This window comes from Typopeltis vanoorti, chromosome 2, assembly GCF_054136105.1.
Source record: "Typopeltis vanoorti isolate ZY-2024b chromosome 2, IOZ_Tvanoo_1.0, whole genome shotgun sequence".
Classification (NCBI taxonomy): Eukaryota; Metazoa; Arthropoda; class Arachnida; order Uropygi; family Thelyphonidae; genus Typopeltis; species Typopeltis vanoorti.
This window is the reverse complement of record NC_143550.1, coordinates 62,795,907-62,814,542: the sequence shown is the minus strand read 5'-3', so window position 1 is coordinate 62,814,542 and position 18,636 is coordinate 62,795,907. Positions and strand designations below refer to the sequence as shown.

General features: G+C 37.1%; 1 protein-coding gene across 1 annotated transcript in view; it reads left to right on the top strand.

Annotated features, from left to right (window-relative positions):
* Positions 1-18,636, top strand: part of LOC150109090 (phospholipase D1-like) — a 558,765-nt gene that overhangs the window by 475,860 nt on the left and 64,269 nt on the right. The window lies entirely within an intron of this gene.

Sequence of the window (18,636 nt, the reverse complement as noted above, 5' to 3'; positions counted from 1 at the left end):
ATGGATACAGGCAAGAGAAGTCTCAGAAACCTCAGACGTATGATACTTCTCTTTTGATTACCGACAACGGATCTCATTTGGCGGCAGACCCAGGTAAGAGAAGACTGAGACCCCTAAGACAAAGTCTTTCTGCACGTGTTGCCTTATAAAGGCCTGGACTTCTGATGTACACATGCACTCATTTCTTGAAACTTCCATATATGGTCATGTATTGACATCCGAACATGATGACATCATACTTTGCACATCTTTTGAAATTGCCATATATGGACATGCTAACAGCATTACATAATGACATCATGTGCCACATTATTTTAACAAAGGCTCATGGTTAAGTTATTACAAATACAAGATTATTACAGACAAAATTTGAGATTTCTTTAAATGCAATCTCCTTAGAAAAACATGTTAAAATTGAACATGATAAGTTATATAGTTATATATCATGAGAGATTTTACAGGACCACTGGTCATTGTTCATGATTACATGAAAGCAGCTTCATATTCTAGATGATCAGTTGCTACCTACACTGTGGTGTTTTTATGGAACGGACCCGTGTTACTATCAGTATGACAATGTCCCATGCCACATAGCTTCAGCTGTTATGGAATGATATGAAGAGATGGGTGTTAAACGACTGCCCTAGCCTGTGCAGAGTCCTTACCTCGACCCCATCGAACACCTGTGGGATGAATTAGAGTGGCAATTGAGGTCCAGAGCAGTATGTCCTCGACCTGTTGCTAAACTCAGTGCTGCTTTGATGGAGGAATGGAAACAAATTCCACCTGATGTCAGCTTACCATTGGTGGAAAGCCTCCCTCAATGGGTGCAGAAGGTGATCAAAGCCAAAGGTGGACATACCCGATATTAGGATTTGCCTGCTGGTATCAATTGTAAATTGCTAAAGTGTCCAGAAAATTATTGGTAGTGTATTTTAATATTTATGTCTTAACTGGCTCCTTCTTACAACATCACAATAACATTAATATTGATTTGGTTGGGAAGACGTAGGTTTGAATTCTGTTTAGGAAATTAGCAGTCATTTAGATGCTTTTTCAAGAAAAGGTATTAGCCAGTCTGATATGAAGATTGTAGGATTATTTTTTAAAGAAACTTAATGTTTTCGTCCCTTAAATTAGGCAAACTAGTTGAAGAATTCCCATTCATATGTTGTCTCCTATCTAGGAGTTTGACTACCATGATGTGACTCATGGTTAACTATGGGCATAACAACGTGGTGAGTAATCCATGTGTGTTCACGGGGCTGGTTTGCCTGTTCTGAGGGACGAAAAACCCGAGTTTCCAGGTGAAAAAACCCTCCACCTTCGTATGAGACTGGCTAACTCACCTTTAGTCGAAATAGACCAGACAAAGTTCCTCACATCATAGACAGGAATCGAACCCAGGTCTTTCTGACCAAAAGAGCTTCATCTATACCGACTGAGCTACAGAGGTTCTAGTTGAAGAATACATGCCTTTAAAAGACATGATATGCTGGTCTCATAGCCTTAGTTTCTGTGTCCATAATTTCACCCATTTTGATCTTTTATAAGTGTTTTTCATCTCTTCTCTGATCAAGGCTATGTATAATTTACAGACAAAAAATACTATTCACAAGCATTGTGTGTTTATGGATGATTAAGTAGTAGAGACTGTGGGTTGTGTGAATCACCTCCTGCAATAAGTCCTTGGACTTCTTGAATAATAATCAAAGGAAATCAACCATTAAAATAATAATGTCAGCTAAATGCACTTCCTGCCTGCACAGCTCCTTGCACTTTCTGGTCCTCATCCATCCAAGATGAGTTAAATTCCCTGATTAAATGGCTACATGATGATTTTATTGGATTTTCAAAGACATTTGAAAGAATACCAAATGGAACTCTGTCACACAAATAAAAACAAATGGGGATGAATATGTGGGCATGGGCTAAGGGGATCAACCATTAAAATAATAATAAAAAATAATCAAAGGAGCATCATCAAATTCCTGACATGTACCCTCAAGGCGTGTACAGGATATGATAGTACTACATGAAAAATTTACATCATTACTAACTTCCTATCTACAATTTTCCTCCAAATCAGTCTATTACTTGTCAAGACTCCAATATTATCATTATCAGATCTTATATTTCTATCATCTAAGGCACATTGCACCGTATCAATCCACCTATATCTTGGTCTTCCTCTGGGTCGTTTTCCTGCCAACCTGGCAGAGAACACTTGTTTTGCTAATCTTTCCTTGCCTGTTCTGTTTAAGTGATCATATCACCTGAGATTAACTCTGCTAACACATTCCTGGATGCTGACAATGTCAAATTCTTTCCTAATGTCGTCGTTTTTTATATGATATTGCCATTGATGCCATCTGTTCATACCTCTGACCTTTTCAGAACTCTCTCATATATGCGGTCTCTAGTCTTTGGTCAAGTGTTTTACTTCTGATCCAGCTCTCAGATCCATAAGTAAAACTGGTTTAAACACTGTCTTGTATACAGCTAATTTAGTGGTCTGACTAATTTCTCTCTTATTCCATATGAATTTATTCAATTGACTTCCTACCATACCAGCTTTGTTGATTCTGTTGTCTATTTCAATATTTAATTTAGCATTTTCACTAAAAATCGTGCCTAAGAAGCTGAAATATTTTACTTGTTCCACAGGTTCTCCATTGACAATGCAGTTGACATTTGCAACGATTCTGCCTATTTTCATTGACTTTGCCTTTTTATTGCTGACCTTCATACCATATCTATTACAATAGTTATTTAATTTAGTCAGGGAATCATGCAGACTTCTAGCGGATTTATTTAAAAGTATAACATCGTCCGCATAAAGCAAAGAGCTGACATTAACATCTCCAATTCTGATATCATGTTTAATACCACTTTCTTTCATAATGTGATCCATACAGATAATGAATAACAGAGGGGATAATGTACATCCTTGTCTCACACCAGATTTAACATTAAACGATCTTCCCGTATTTCCTTCAATTCTAACTGCTGACTTACAACTCAAATAAAGACTAAGTATTGCTTGATATAATGCCTCATTGACACTATATAACTGTGGCATATTGAATAGCTTCTCTCTTGGCATCTTGTCATATGCCTTTTTCAGATCGACAAAACTTAAATACAGATCTTTGTTATATTCCCATGCTTTCTCAGCTATTTGTCGTGAAGTGAAGATCTGATCCTGACAGCCTCTATTTGGCCTGAATCCAGCTTGTTCTTCACCAAGCTTTTCTTCTACAATTCTTCTCAACCATTTCTCAAGTGTACTTGCATAGATCTTGCCAGGAACACTCAGCAGAGAAATACCTCTGTAATTCTCACATTCAGTTTTATTTCCCTTTTTATATATGGGTATTATAGCTCTACTCCAATCATTGGGAATTCATCCCTCTGTCCAGACTTTCTGAACTATGCAGTGCAGCCACTGTAAGAATTTTATACCACCATACTCAGGCATTTCTGGTCTAATATCATCTACTCCTGCTGCCTTTCCACATTTCACATTTCATAATCAAAGGATATCAACCATTAAAATAATAATGTTAGCTAAATACTTCTTGCCTGCACATTCCAATCCTCATCCATCCAAGATGAGTTAAATTTCCTGATTAAATGGCTACATGATGATTTTATTGGATTTACAAAGACATTCAAAATAATACCAAATGGAACTCTGTCACACAAATAAAAACATATGGGGATGAATATGACACTGATTTGTGGATAACACAAATCAGTGTCTGCTGGACAGATATCAAAAAGTGGTATATGGAGGGGGCAGAATCAAGGTGAAAACAGTTGACTAGTGGTGTGCCACAAAGTTCCGTGCTTTGACCACTGCTTGTAATTTGTACATTAAATGAATTAAATGATAACCTAAAAGGAAATATTCAGTTATTTTGTGATGATACAAAATTAGTTAAAGTAATAGTGAATCAAGGTGATGTGGAGAGCATGCAGGAAGATTTAAACAAGCTGTCAGCATGAGCAAAATAATGGATGTCGGTTTAATGTGGAGAAACGTGGTTATGCATTTTGGGATAAATAGATTACAGGCTGTGTAGCACATTGATGGAATTCTACTCTAGGAAACAGATGAAACTAAGGGGTAGTGGTAGATAGAGAATTCACATTTAGAGAACATATTGCTAAGGTACAAAGGTTATTTGAAAAGTTTGGTAAAAAAAAATAAGTTAAACGCATGTTTTTGGAAAAAATCACCTTTATTTTTCAACATAGTCTCAATCGAGGTCTACACATTTGGTCCAGCGAGTTTCCAATTTTTTCATCCCATCTAAAAAGTAGGATTTGTCAAATTGTACAAAATAGTCATTGACAGCCTTGATGACATCCTCATTTCAAATAAAAATGTTTTATCACTGCACAAAACTTGTTTTTCTCCATTTTTATGAATAATGCGAACATGGTCATTTTAAATGTTTACCAAACAAGTACTACACATCACACTTGGCTAAAATTTTGACAAGGGTCATGAAAAAGATGATACATGTTGACACTGGTATGAATGAACAAATTGTGTTGCTGTCTGTTGGAAATTTACCAAACTTTTCAAACAACCCTCATAGCACATAAGGTTAATTGGCTATTGAAGAACAATAACAAGTAAAGTTAAGGAAGTTGTTATTCCTTTTTATAAGGCCTTGATACATCCATATTTGGATTACTGTGCTCAGGTCTGGTCTCATGAATTTCTTGAGAATGAAGAAGTGGTGGAGAGGATTCAGAGGCAAGTGTCCAAGGGTGGTGAGTGGTCTGTGAAATGTTCCCTATGAGATTGAGGGTGTGTGTTGACTACAGAACTTGATTGATTGGCTTTATCACCTATCAACCACTATTTTTCAACCATGGGATGCATGCATGCATGACACAAGCATAGCAAATTATGAAATCCTCAACTATGCTTTTAGTTTATTAAATGGCATTTGTTCACAACACATAATGATAAGAAAATAACTAATATTTATTAACTTATTAGCTGATATTTTGTTGGTATTATATCCAGCATTTTCAGAGCACAAGAAAAGTTTGTCACGGTACATGAAATAACCATTTGGTAAAACATTGGGAACTAGTTTAAAAAAAATTGTAACTGACAACACAAGAAACTAAAGTCCTAATTGGCACAATCCATTATTAGAAAAAGAGAGAAACAAGTATTAATTTGATCTTAAAATGACTGTCTCCTAGATTTTTGGTAAATTGATACAGCCATACTTTTTAAGGTTTGAAGTATGTTTTAAAGCTGCTACTGATTCCACAAACAATCTTTCTGACTTATAATGACTTCTATGTAACACTTTTGTTTTCTTCCATTTGATCTTGTGTGAAAGGATATCCAAGGCATAGTCTTCTAGACCTGACTTGCATAATGATAATGCCGAATTTATTTTTTATGTTCTCCAAGGCTGATGTCAACTGTTCTTGTTGTCTGTCCATAATAAGCCAGGTTACAAGAACAGGGTACTTCATTTATATATATACATATATATCTGATCTACACTCCAAAAGCCACATGACCTATAGCATATTATTACCATGTGTGGGCAAGAGGAATAGAAGAAAGGAGAAATCTGTTCACATATTACTTGAACAGCTAAGGGTTGGGAAGTTAACCTTTTGGGAAGACCGAATGGGGATGACTGGTCCAAAGGACAGAAGTAGATGGGATGAAAGAGGAGGAGGCAGTTCAGCGATTTTCAAGATTTATTGTAAAGGAGTATTGGTTAACAGTGGCTCTCGTTTTAATGATTTTGGAGGGGAGTGGAGGAATAAAAGAAAGTGGCCAATTGAGCAGATCACTGTCCATGAAAGTATCTGTAGAAGAGGCACTTGGCAGAAACTGAATGTCTGGGAGAGAGGAATTGAAGTGGGTATGTGAGAGAGGGATCATTAATTAGCTGCATTGCCCTCTTCTACAGAGAATCAAGCAATCTTAGAGAGGATATTGGTGCTCGACCCCAAATATTGAGCTATATGCCATGGCTGGGTGAATTTGGGATTTGTATAGAGTTATTATTATTATTATTATTATTCCGGGTAACTCCAAAGAGTCGACAGACTCACGAGGGAGGCTCTAACATCATGTCAAGAACAGCTATTCGACATTCACACAGTATCCATCATACCTTGCCTTGAACTCATTCATGGTCGTAGCACTACCACAGACTCTGGCAGCTTATTCCACTCATACACCACTCTCCAAGTAAAAAACCTAGCTCTAACACCCTTGTTAACCACATTTTTGCCCAGCTTCTATGCATGGCCCCTAGTCCTCCCACCACCAATCCTATTTTCAAAAATATCTTCTAGATTAATCTTCAGTAATTTGAATGTCTCAATCATATCACCCCTTTTCCGCCTATCGACCAATTTGCAACCCACAAATCTTCAACCTATTCTCATAAGGTTCATTCCACAGACCTGCTGTCATCTTGGTCACTTGTCTCTGGATCCTCTCCACTTCCTCCCCATCACGAAGAAACCCTGGCACCCATAGCTAGGCACAGTAGTCCAAATGGGGTCTTATCAAGGCTCGATACAGAGGAACAATAACTTGTTTGTCTCTGCATGTTAAAGTATTTTTCAGAAGCCAAGTGATTTGATGAGCTGATTTAGCAACTTTTGCAATGTGCTCCCTAAACTTCAATTCCCTATCCACCAACACTCCCAAATCCCTGGCCTCATCAATCTCCTGGAGTATGGTTCCACCAATGTGATATACTGTTGCTATTCTTTTCACCCAAAAATGCATAACCTTACACTTTGCCACATTAAAATTGACATCCATTTTTCCTAGCCCAGTCCTCCAAACTATCCAAATCATCCTGTAAAATTTTGACATCCTGTGCACTCACTGTTGCTCTACCCAACTTTGCATCATCATCAGCAAACAAGTGAATACTTCCTGTCAGATCCTTTCCTGTATCATTGATGGACAAATTGAAAATTAGTGGTTCAAGAACAGAGACCTGCGGCACACCACTAGTCAATGATACAGGAAAGGATCTGACAGGAAGTGTTCACTTGTTTGCTGATGATGCAAAGTTGGGTAGAGCAATAATGAGTGCACAGGATGTCAAAATTTTACAGGATGATTTGGATAGTTTGATTTAGATTCAACTCCTGAATAAACCACTCTCTGGTATCTCTCCATCAACCACTCTATATCTCACCAACCCTATATCCATCCCCATCTGCTCCAGTTTACTGATTAGGGTTCCATGTGGTATCCTGTCAAAGGCCTTGGCAAGGTCCAGTAGAATCACTGTAAACCCATTACTCTTATCCAGCTAAGCTATCACTGTGTTATAAAACGTGAGCAAGTTACTGAGGCATGATCTACCTTTCACAAAACCATGTTGTCCTCCATACAATATCCCATTTTCATCTATCCAATCCTGTATTCTTTTTTTGACTAATTTTTCTAAGACCTTGACAACGATTCCTGAAATGCTAATCGGTCGGTAATTTACAACAGCAGTCTTGGAACCACCTTTATGCAGTGGAACTATTTTCCCTTCTTTCCACCCCCTTGGGACTAACCCAGACCCGAGACTCAAATTAAACAAAATGGTCAAGGGTACTGACAATTCTTTAGCTGCTTCTTGTACTACACGAGCTGGTATACCATCCAATCCCACAGATGTATTGACATCGAGGTTATGCACTAGACTACTCACCTCCACTTCATTCACCACAATTCCCATATAATCTACTGGTTCATTCTTTTCTGCAATGTCACCACCTGGATGATATATTCTTGCAAGGTGCTCACTCAGTAACTCAACTATATCAACTGATTCAGTTACCTCCCTACCATCGGCATTCTTTAAAATCATTCTGCCATATACATTTTTCCTTTTACTTGCACCATATCGAAAAAACTGTTTAGGATTCTCTTTAGTCTGCATGGCCAATGTTCTTTCGTAATCCTTTTTTGCTTTTCTTACCACACTTGTTACCCTTCTGGCCTGCGCTTTATGCTGTTCATGTGCCTGCCGGTCACCTTTCTCCTTAAATTCCCTCGATAGTTGTTTCTTTTTTTGCAGCTTAAACTTAATGGCATTATTCATCCATTTAACCCCTACTTGATTTATTATTTGGACTCTAGGTATACAGTCAGTCATTGCTTCATGCAAACACTTCTTAACTGCCTTCCATGCACTATCAACTTCTAGTCCTTGCAGTTGTACATGCCATGGCACCGAACCAATCAAACTCCTAAGCTTGTCATACTTTCCAGCCCGATAATTCCACATGTACCCTGTCTTAATTGTAAATTCCACACCTTTAGCCACCTCCAAAGTCAAGACCCTATGATCACTCTCTCACCAATTGGTGGCAATGGGGTCATATTTGTTATAGCCAAATCCTCAGATGTAATTACTAGGTCAAGCACTCTCTAACTCCTAGTATTTTCCATTACATGCTGTCGTAGATAGTTATCCCTTAATAACCGCATAAAATCCATTTCCTTCCTACCGTGTGTCCTCTCCTCTCCAATCAATACGACCATAGTTGAAATCTCCCATAATAATTACCCTCCTTCCACTCATTTCTTCTATTTGCTTGTGCATACTGTCTCCACCATCTTTTCCATCATCTAGGCTATAACAGCACCCAATTGTATATTTTGTTCTGCTAGCCACAATCTCACACCAAATGGCCTCAAATGTGCTCTTTTCTCTATCCTGCAATTCAACTTCTATTCTCCTTGGCTGCAGTTCATCAGCTATCATCAATAACACTCCTCCCCCCATTTTATTCTCCCTGTCATTCATGAACACACTATACCCATCATATTCAATCCCACTAGCTATATCATCTACAGTTAGCCATGATTCACTAATGCCAATAACCTGTGGTCTGGAAGTGCCAACCATGGTCAAAAACTCTTCCGTCTTGTTCCTAATATGCCTAGCATTAGTGTACATGAATTTAAGACCCCCATTAGCCCCATAATGTAAGTCATTAGCTACCACACCCAATAGCTAATGACTTACGACTAAAAAGCAGCATAATCCTTTCCGCTCTGTCAAGATCTCCTAATACCAACTCTAACCAAATGGAAAGAAGAACACTACTCAAATTAAGGAATAATAAAGACATCATCATACTTAAAGCTGACAAAGGCAACAATACTGTTATCTGAAATACAAAAAATTATGAAGAAAAAATTAAAAATCTATTATCAGACACATCTGTCTATGACGTCCTCAGTACAGATCCTATACAAAAAAACCATAATGACACCAATGAACTATTATGTGGAATGATTAACTGGCATATAGACTTGATAAGAAAGCTAAAATCCATGCACCCATTGACTCCAAGATTATATGGCATTCCTAAAATACATAAAGAAGGTATATACCATTATGTCCAACAGTTGATGGAATCTATTCTCCTACTTACCAACTGTCTAAATACGTAGCCAAGATTTTACAACAACACATTCACAACTCATATACTTATATTAAAAACTCACAACATTTTATTGAAAAATTAAAAAATATCCCTATATCTGAAGATGATATACTAGCAAGCCTTGACGTCACATCTGTTTACAAACATTCCAGTTGTGGAAGTCATCAACATCTTAGTCAACTTGTTCCCAAGAAACATCACTACTTTGTTCAATCATTGTTTAACTTCGAACTATTTCATTTGGCAAAAAACAGTCTACAAACAACTTACTGGATTAGCCATGGGTAGCCCCCCCCACTCTCCTTCTTGTGCTGACTTATTCATGGAAGACCTAGAGGATAAAATCTTATCCCAAATTACTCCAAAACCGAAAACTTGGTACAGATATGTTGATGACATCTTTATCATTTGGAATCATACAAAAGAAGAACTAATGGATTATCTCAATCAAATCAATAGTTTCCACCATACCATCAAATTCACATTAGAAATTGAAAAAGATGAAAAACTTCCATTTCTATACATCCTAATAAAAAAAAAAAAAACCAATAACAGTATCAACCTGTCTGTGTATAGAAAACCTACAAATACTGGACGTTACCTCCATTTCAACTCGTCTCACCATATATCCCAGAAACTTAGCATTATCCATATGCTTAAGAAAAGAGCTATACATTGCACAATAGACCAAGATGACTTACAAAAAGAATTAACTACAATATCCAGAGAGCTATCATTAAATGGTTATCCTAAAAGACTCTGCAACAATATCTGCTTTTCAGATATACCACAAAGACAACGTGATGACACCCAATACATCAGTACTATAACTATTCCATTTGTCAGCAGTATTTCCAAAAAATTGGCTATCCTTCTAAAACCACACAATATTAGAGTAGCATTCAAGCCAGTCAATACTATTTGGAAATTTTTAAGATCACCGAAAGACCTTCATCCATTCTACAAGTACTCTGGAGTATATAATATACCTTGCTCCTGTGGTGTTAGTTATGTTGGTGAGACCTCTAGAAGCTTCGAAACAAGACAGAAAGAACACATAGGATATGTCAGAAACAACAGACAAGATATTTCAGGCCTTTCTTGCCACTTTGCCTCTACCAACCATCTCATTGAGTGAGATAAGAGTCATATGCCCTATATAGAAGAGAACTACCATTCCAGAACCTTCAAGGAGGCTGCTATGGTCGCCCGTTCAACAGGAAACCTAAATAAGAATCAAGGTCTAATCCTACCGGAAATTTGAAAAGCTTTAATCAGATCGCTAAACATCAAAGAAACGAACTTTCACACCAATTACATTATGTTTCGTAACAAATAAATCATGTTCCCGAGATGTGCATTGTCTCGCATAATATTAATTTTGTATGAATTAGAACTGTCAGTTAAAACCTAGTCTGTTACCTTCATATAGCTTACCAATTGTATTTCCTGAAGATGCCGATAGCAAAAATTGCAAAACATGTAGGACAATAAATTAAAACCCACTTGACTAACATTCAAAAAAAGTGTTTTAGTTATTATACAAGTAGTCAAGGAAGAAAATCACTAGAGATAAGGAAGTTGTTGCTCCTCTCTGTAAGGCCTTGATACACCTGCATCTGGATTACTGTGCTCAAGTCTGGCCCTCTGTGTTTCTTGGGTTGAGGAAGTGGTGAAGAGGATTCAGAGGTGAGTGGCCTGTGGAATGTTCCCTATGAGGATACATTAAAGATACATAGATTGCAGAAGTTGATTGATAGGAGAAAAAGAGGGGATGTGATAGAAATATTTAATTTGCTTAAAGGGTTTTATAGGATAGATGCAGGGGAAATGTTTCAGCACTTGGCTAGAGGGACCAGAACAAGCGGTCATCCCTGGAAGTTGAATAGAGGTATGGTTACTAGGGGTGTGAGGACTATATTTTTTGCTTGGAGAGTTGTGAATGAGTGGAATGGATTTCCAGAGTCAGTTGTGATTGCTTTGTCTGTTAATGGGTTCAAGGAGAGATATGGCAGATTGGATCTCCTGGGATGTGTCTTCAGACTCCATTTAGGTGCTCATATAATAATAATGTATGTGATCATTGTCTTGTGTAATAGGCAGCTGAGGGGATTTATAGGGAGCATTTAGAATTTTTTCTATTCTATGGGGATTATAGCCATTGGATAAGGAAGTGAGTAAATGACATTGGACAAGTAAATGAGTTTAGTGGTAAGAGCATTGTCAGGAGTGGAATGGGTGGAATTAGTGTTTTTATGATACCATACTTTAAATGCACTAAAACTATATCCATTGTATCTGGACCATGTGGCCAAATGGCAAACTCATTATCAACATAGCATAGCCAAACCACTGAGAATTGCTGAATTCATAGCTCTGGTTTTCCAAGTGTTCTATGTCGAATTGGCTAAAGGGGAGAAAAAGGGAGACACCCATTGCTCTCCCATGTAATTGTTTGTATATCTTACCTTTCCATACAAAATAACCTTCATATACTGTAAATTTAAAGATTCAAATATAGCTGAAATGTGACTTTAGCAAATCAAGAGTTTCAATTAACAGTACATTGGTAAATAGTGAAGTAATATCAAAACTAGTCATTATGTCTGAACTTTTTAAGATATATAGGTGAACAGAATTTTTAACAAAGGAGGGACAATTATTTATGAGGGAGGCTAGTAATTCAGCTAAATATTTATCAAGTTTGTATGTGGGAATGTTTATACTATCCACAATTGGGTGTACAGGTGTACCTTGTTTGTGAATTTTTGATGCTCCATATATTCTGGGCGTTTTAACATGAAAAGGCTTGAGTTTGTTAACCGTTTCTTTTGACCAGGAAATGACTTTCTTCAATAATTTTGAAATTTATTCTTTTGAGAGTTAGTAGGATCATGATCTATGATTTGGTATATACACTGAGCTCATAAAAGTATGTCCATTTTGCTGTCATATTGTTTTTGGGAAGTTTGAATTGGATTAAGATGTTGGCTACATCCAAACAAATGTTATTAGTTATCACTTGAGCAATATATATTCCCTATTCAACGGAAGCCATTATTTTTTCTTTTGGAGCTTGCCTGGATGTAATGGCAAAGTTATGTCAATGATTTAATGCACTGACAGCTTCATCTGTTAGGATACCAATGATAAATTGACAGTGACGCGATTTTGTTGTAATTGTAGTCATTTCATAGCACTGTGATGTTGCAGGATTTCAAATTTTTTCTCGTGCCAGCTTTTTACTTTAATGAATTTGTTATCTGCTGTTGTGGCAGAGATGCTGACAAGGATAGTCCACAGTTCTGTGTTTAAAATATCAGTTTGCATAGAGAGCATTGATAGTTGCATTTATCTTTTGAGAGCTCCATACAAGTAGTGCTAATCTGTTCATGCAATAGTGCTAAACTAGCCCCTTTGTAAATATGCTGGGCTTTGGCTGAATGAAACTTGCTTTTAATTTTGACACAGTTTGGTATTATATTAGTGTCTCAGTACCTCTTTAAGAAGGCTAACCTATTTAGTTGTTGTGTCATGCCTTGTGTACAACTTCATCACCATGAGGAATTCTCAAACAAGTAAAAAGGCTTATGTGTTTGCAGTACTTGCTAGTTTATTTATTTATTTTTTTTATGTTGACCCCACACAATAAAAGTCACAAGACGTATAACACTAGAGTGCCTTGTGTGTGGGCAAGTAATTAAGGAGAAATATGTAGCTTGTTGATATGCTTCTTAAAGAGTGGAAGGTTGCAGTGCTCAGTTGGAAAAACAGTATGGGAGAGATTGTTCCAAAGAATAGAAATGGATGGCATGAAGGAAGCTGATGAGAAGTTAGTTCAGTGTGTTCGAACCTAGGCGGTGTATGGGTGTTGGCCAGTCACTGCTCCACCTCAAATGTGGGAGCAGTACTGCAAAGTTGGATGGATCTGAGAGTTATAAATTGTTAGGAGTTGAGAGGAAGATAAGTAATGTTTAGAACATAAAAGAACACCAAGATTTTTAGAAGCTAAGGAGGCTATGTAAGTAATATGCTTATGTCAGGATAAACTGATGTGACAGTCAGCCTAAGAAGAGAAAGTTAACCATGAAAGGAAACTGGGACATTATCAAAAATGAGAGGGAATGAGGTTGGATTTTTCTTGCATGTAATAAGGCAGGTTTGAGTTTTATTAGTATTGAAATTTACTAAGTTGTCTTCACTCCATTTCAGGATGTTTGAGGTGGTCAGCATTCGAGTCACTGGTTATGGAAGATCTTGAGGCGTCTAACGTTAGGGTACTGCAGAGTTTATTGAATGAGGAAGAGGAATGAAGAGTACTGTTATGGGCAAAGCTGTGAATATGATTTAAAGTCAGAGAAAGGAGATCACAGATGTAAAGGAGTAAGAGTGTGAGTGAGAGCACAGAACCCTGAGCACTCCAGCATTGACGAGGAAATCTGATGAGAGGAAGCCATCCAGGATGACACAATAAATAAATGACCAATGACCAGCTGTCAGTCCAATCACAGAGTGTAGAAGGGAGGCCATATGATGGCAGTTTGTTCAGGAGACCTTAGTGCCAGATGCATTAGATATATTAAGAGTGATAACAGGAGTTTCTCCAAATCTTTCCATGGCCTGAGGCCTGAATTGAACGGTATTAATTCATAATATTTTTTTAAACTACTCCCACTGTTATATGAAACCGTGTTGTTTCATGTACTATAACAAACTGTACTTGCTCTGGAGATGCTGGATATAATAACAGTGAAGTATCAGCTATTAAGTTAATAAATATTAATTATTTTCTTATCATTCTGTGTTGTGAATTAATGCCATTAAATAAACTAGCATGTACTGCAACACATAAGCTGTTCTACTTTCCTCAACTATGCTATGAATAATATAGCCTTTAAATAGTGGCAGGTTTGGTGACAAGGTGCTAGAATTGGCAGTCGCCATGTTCATTTTGATCAATACAATTGGATGCAGTACAGAGACAATAATATCCTAACAAAAGACAACAACACTCATTCAAAAAACTAGAAATTTCAGTAGTGCAGACTTAAAAACCAGTATTGGTAATGAAATAAATGAATAAAATGCTTCCTTACTACTAATACTTATCTGTTTTTTAATAGCTCAAGTTGACCAACTGCATATGTTTTTGCAAATCTCGGGCATCTCCATGGAGGCAAAGACTCATTGTGGGAGATGCACTTCATTCTACACACAGTACCTGCTATACATCTAATCTCATTTACTGATCAAACAACTCTTTGGTAACCCATTCCACCTGTTCTCTATCTCTATGCAAAAACTCCGGTTCTAAAATCCTTACTAAACCACACTCTTATACAATTTTCAGGCGTGAGGTGACGCCCCCCCGTTCTCTCCCTTCCTACTATGTACTGAAAAAAGTCTTCAATTTCAGTCCTATAAAATCCCTTTACTAATTTATGTACTTCTGTGATGTTCACTCTTATTCACTTATGAGCTAGTTTTTGAAGTGTACACACCTTAAGTCTATCAAGATTCTGCAATATTGTAATATTCTGCTTCAATGTAAGTAATTTATTGACCTCTATTCTCTCAGTAAATAACACAACTGGCTCTGGAATATTTTTACTTGAAAAATGATCATTCAGTAACTCAACTATTTCATATGCATCTTGTGCTTTCTAATTTGCTTAAGAGTTTCATGTGGTATTTTGTCAAATGCCTTAGGAAAATCCAGCAGAATGATCATGTAGCCATTTCCTTTATCCAACTCAGCTGTCACTCTGTCATAAAAAGTTAATTACCAAGCCATGACCAACCCTTCACAAAGCCATGTAATCCCTTATAGAATATCACATTCTTATCTTGAATTCTCTTTTTGAAATTTTTCCAGTACATATACCACCACTCCTGAGATTCTGATTGGCAGTACCGTCGACAGAGTGTAGCATAGAGGCTGCCTCATGGCGCGGCTTAATAAGAGTGCTCGTTCAGCCATATTGCAGTAGGCGCCATCGCTACGCTAACAATTCCTGTTAGTGTAGCAAGTGCGGAAAGAAGTTTTTCCAAGCTTAAACTGATTCAAAAGTTATTTGCGAACAGCAATGACCCAAGAAAGATTGGTTGGTCTAGCAACTATATCAATAGAGGCAGACATAGCTTATAATTTAAATTTAGAAGAGCTTATAAACAGTTTTATTGTGTGATATCCCCATAGAGCAAACATTTAATTAATATTATTATGTAATCATTTTGCATTAATGTTTCTCTTGTAATATAAACAAAATAGCAATTGGAGATTTTTTTATATTTTTGTCTTATAACCCATCAGGGCAAGGAAGGCAATGGGAAACCACTTCGCTCATAGTCACTTCCCTAGTATGGTAGCATAGCTGCCCCTACCATCCGTAAAGATGAAAGGAAATCATTCTATTTCATTCCAATCCATCAGGGGCAATATTTAATTGTTTGCCTCAGGGTGCGATCTAATCTGGTGATGGCCCTGCTGATTGGTCTGTAATTTGCTACTGCAGTGTTAGAACCTCCCTGAAGCAAGGCAATTATTTGCCCTCTTTCAACTCTCTTGGAACTGAGATGAGACTTGAATTAAAGAGGCTAGACAGAGGCATTGCCAGTTCCCTTGCACATTCTTGCAAAAACCAATCTGATATCCCATCTAATCCCATAGTGGTATTTACACTGAGATTCTGCAGTATCCTAAGAATGTCCAATTCATGCATCTCTGTTCCCACATTAGTGTCTCTCACATATGTTAAAGCAGTAAACTCACATTGGATGATATACCCTTGCAAAGTGATCACTCAGTAAAGCAATGATTTTTATCTCTTTGTGTCGCCTCGTGACCATCATCATCACTCATTAAGGTTAATCTTCCATAGTCATTCTTCCTCTTACTTGCCACATAACAAAAGAACTTTTTGGGATTTTCTTTGGCCTTCATGGCTAGATTTTTCTGATAATCTGATTTTGCTTTTCTTGCCATGCTGGTCAAATTTCTCTTTTTATATACCCTCCACAGCATTTTCTTCTTCTATAGCTCATGCTTAATAATATTACTTATCCAACTAACTCCTACCTGATTAACCCTCTTTACCATAGGTATACAATTTAATATTCCCTCCTGTAGATGACCCTTAACTATCTCCCATGCACTACTAACATCCTTATCCTGCAATGTTTTATGCCATGGCACAGATTTAAGCTTCGTTCTAAGCTTGTCAATAATCGTCTGCCTTGTTGACAGAATGTTCCTCATGTTGTAAAATCTCCCAAGTCAAGACTGCACAGTGACTTTCACCAATCAGAGGCAATGTAGTCACCTTGCTTATGGATAGCTCTTCTGATCCTATGACCAGGTCCAATACTCTCCCACCCGCAGTCCTCTCCATCACACGGTACCTCAAATAATTATCTCACAGTATGTGTATAATTTCCATTGTCTTCCTTCGTGCCATGTAATCTGTCTTCCCTTCAATCTGTATCTCCATTTTTGTAGTTTCCCACAATAATCACTCAACCTGTACACATTGTACTAATTTGTTGATGATTGTCTTCTAGATCATCCCTGGAATTCCCTGGCCTATAGCAACAACCAACTGCTGCATATGTTGTTTTGTTGGTCTTGATCTCATACCTCAAATGCCTCAAATGAACAATTGTGCTCTCTCTCTTATCTCCTATTTTTTTTAATGTGCAATTTATCTACTATCATCATTAGTACCACTTCCCCATGATATCCTCTCTATTCTCCCTGAAAATACTAAACTGCTCACAATCTATCCCTGTAACTACATCATTTGCTGTTAGCCAAGTCTCACTAATTTGTATAACTTTTACTGAGATTGCACTAACCAATGCCAAAAACATCTCCTTATTCCTGATACTTCTGGCATTAGTATATAGAAACTGCAGCATCAATTTAGTCCCCCTCAACCCCCCTTTTCTTCCTGAATTGATTACCGTATTCAATATTTTTGCTTGAGAGACCAGATTCTGCACTTGTTGATCATTCTCACATTCACTCACCCCATGTGTGCCTTCACACACACACACACACACTCATCTGCATACACTCTAATTGTTTAAGTTTTCCTGAATTTGCACTTCAGCATGCTCATTGAACAAAGCTCTTTCTAGACACCTAACACCAAAACCATTTAGTGCAGTCTGTCGTCAGCATTATACAAATACTTCTTTCCATTGAACTCGGCCATAGATAGGTCCACAAATCTTATATCATTCCTTCTGCTAAACTTGGATATTAATTTGTTTGCTATCATTGCCCTTCTTCTCAATTCACCTCTATCATTATGTTGGAGGTTTAATGGATTTTTTTACAATACTCAAAAAAGTTTTTTTGAGTGTTGTAAAAAAAAAAAAAAAAATCCATTAAACCTCCAACATAATGTCCTCACAGCACTTAAGCCTCTACACAAGAACACCTCTATCATAGCATGGCAGGAGACTTACAAAACTCACCTTCTTTGCTCTTCATTTCATCCAACAACTTCTTCACATTTTCCCTGATGAAATTCTTCTCACTGCCCAGATCATTAATGCCAAACCATGATAATAAGTATGACTAATATCATTCATTTTTGTGCCAGGAAAACATGATTTTGTTATACTTTGTTAAGTATTCCTCTGATAATAGCTTCTCTATACATAATTTACTTTTTATCTTGTTTTTCTCATTTGTTCACATGATCTCGATTTTCACCTTGGACCACTGCATCTTTCTCATCTTAGCCCTGCTAATCTCTTGCTTCTTCTTCAGTGTTTCAATTTTGTGCTTTGTAATGTGAAGGATAACATACGATTGCACTATTTCCTTATTTAGGTCTATTTTATTCTCGTGTATTTCCACCACAGGATGTTCGATATTAATTCTGACATTAACATTTTTCATTTTAACCATTACCGTCTGCTCTACTGTTATTCACTTTGTTATCACTACCTAATTGGCACTTATATTCGAAACACTTTATACACACTCGTTCACCAGTTTTCACTCTACTTCCATAAATCATTTAATTTTCACTATGAATACATCTCACACACACTGCACCCAACAATCTTGGCCACCATTGTTTTACCATGCATTGGCACCATACCGATAGTATCATATTTAAACAAAAAAAAAAAAAGTATACAAGGTTTACT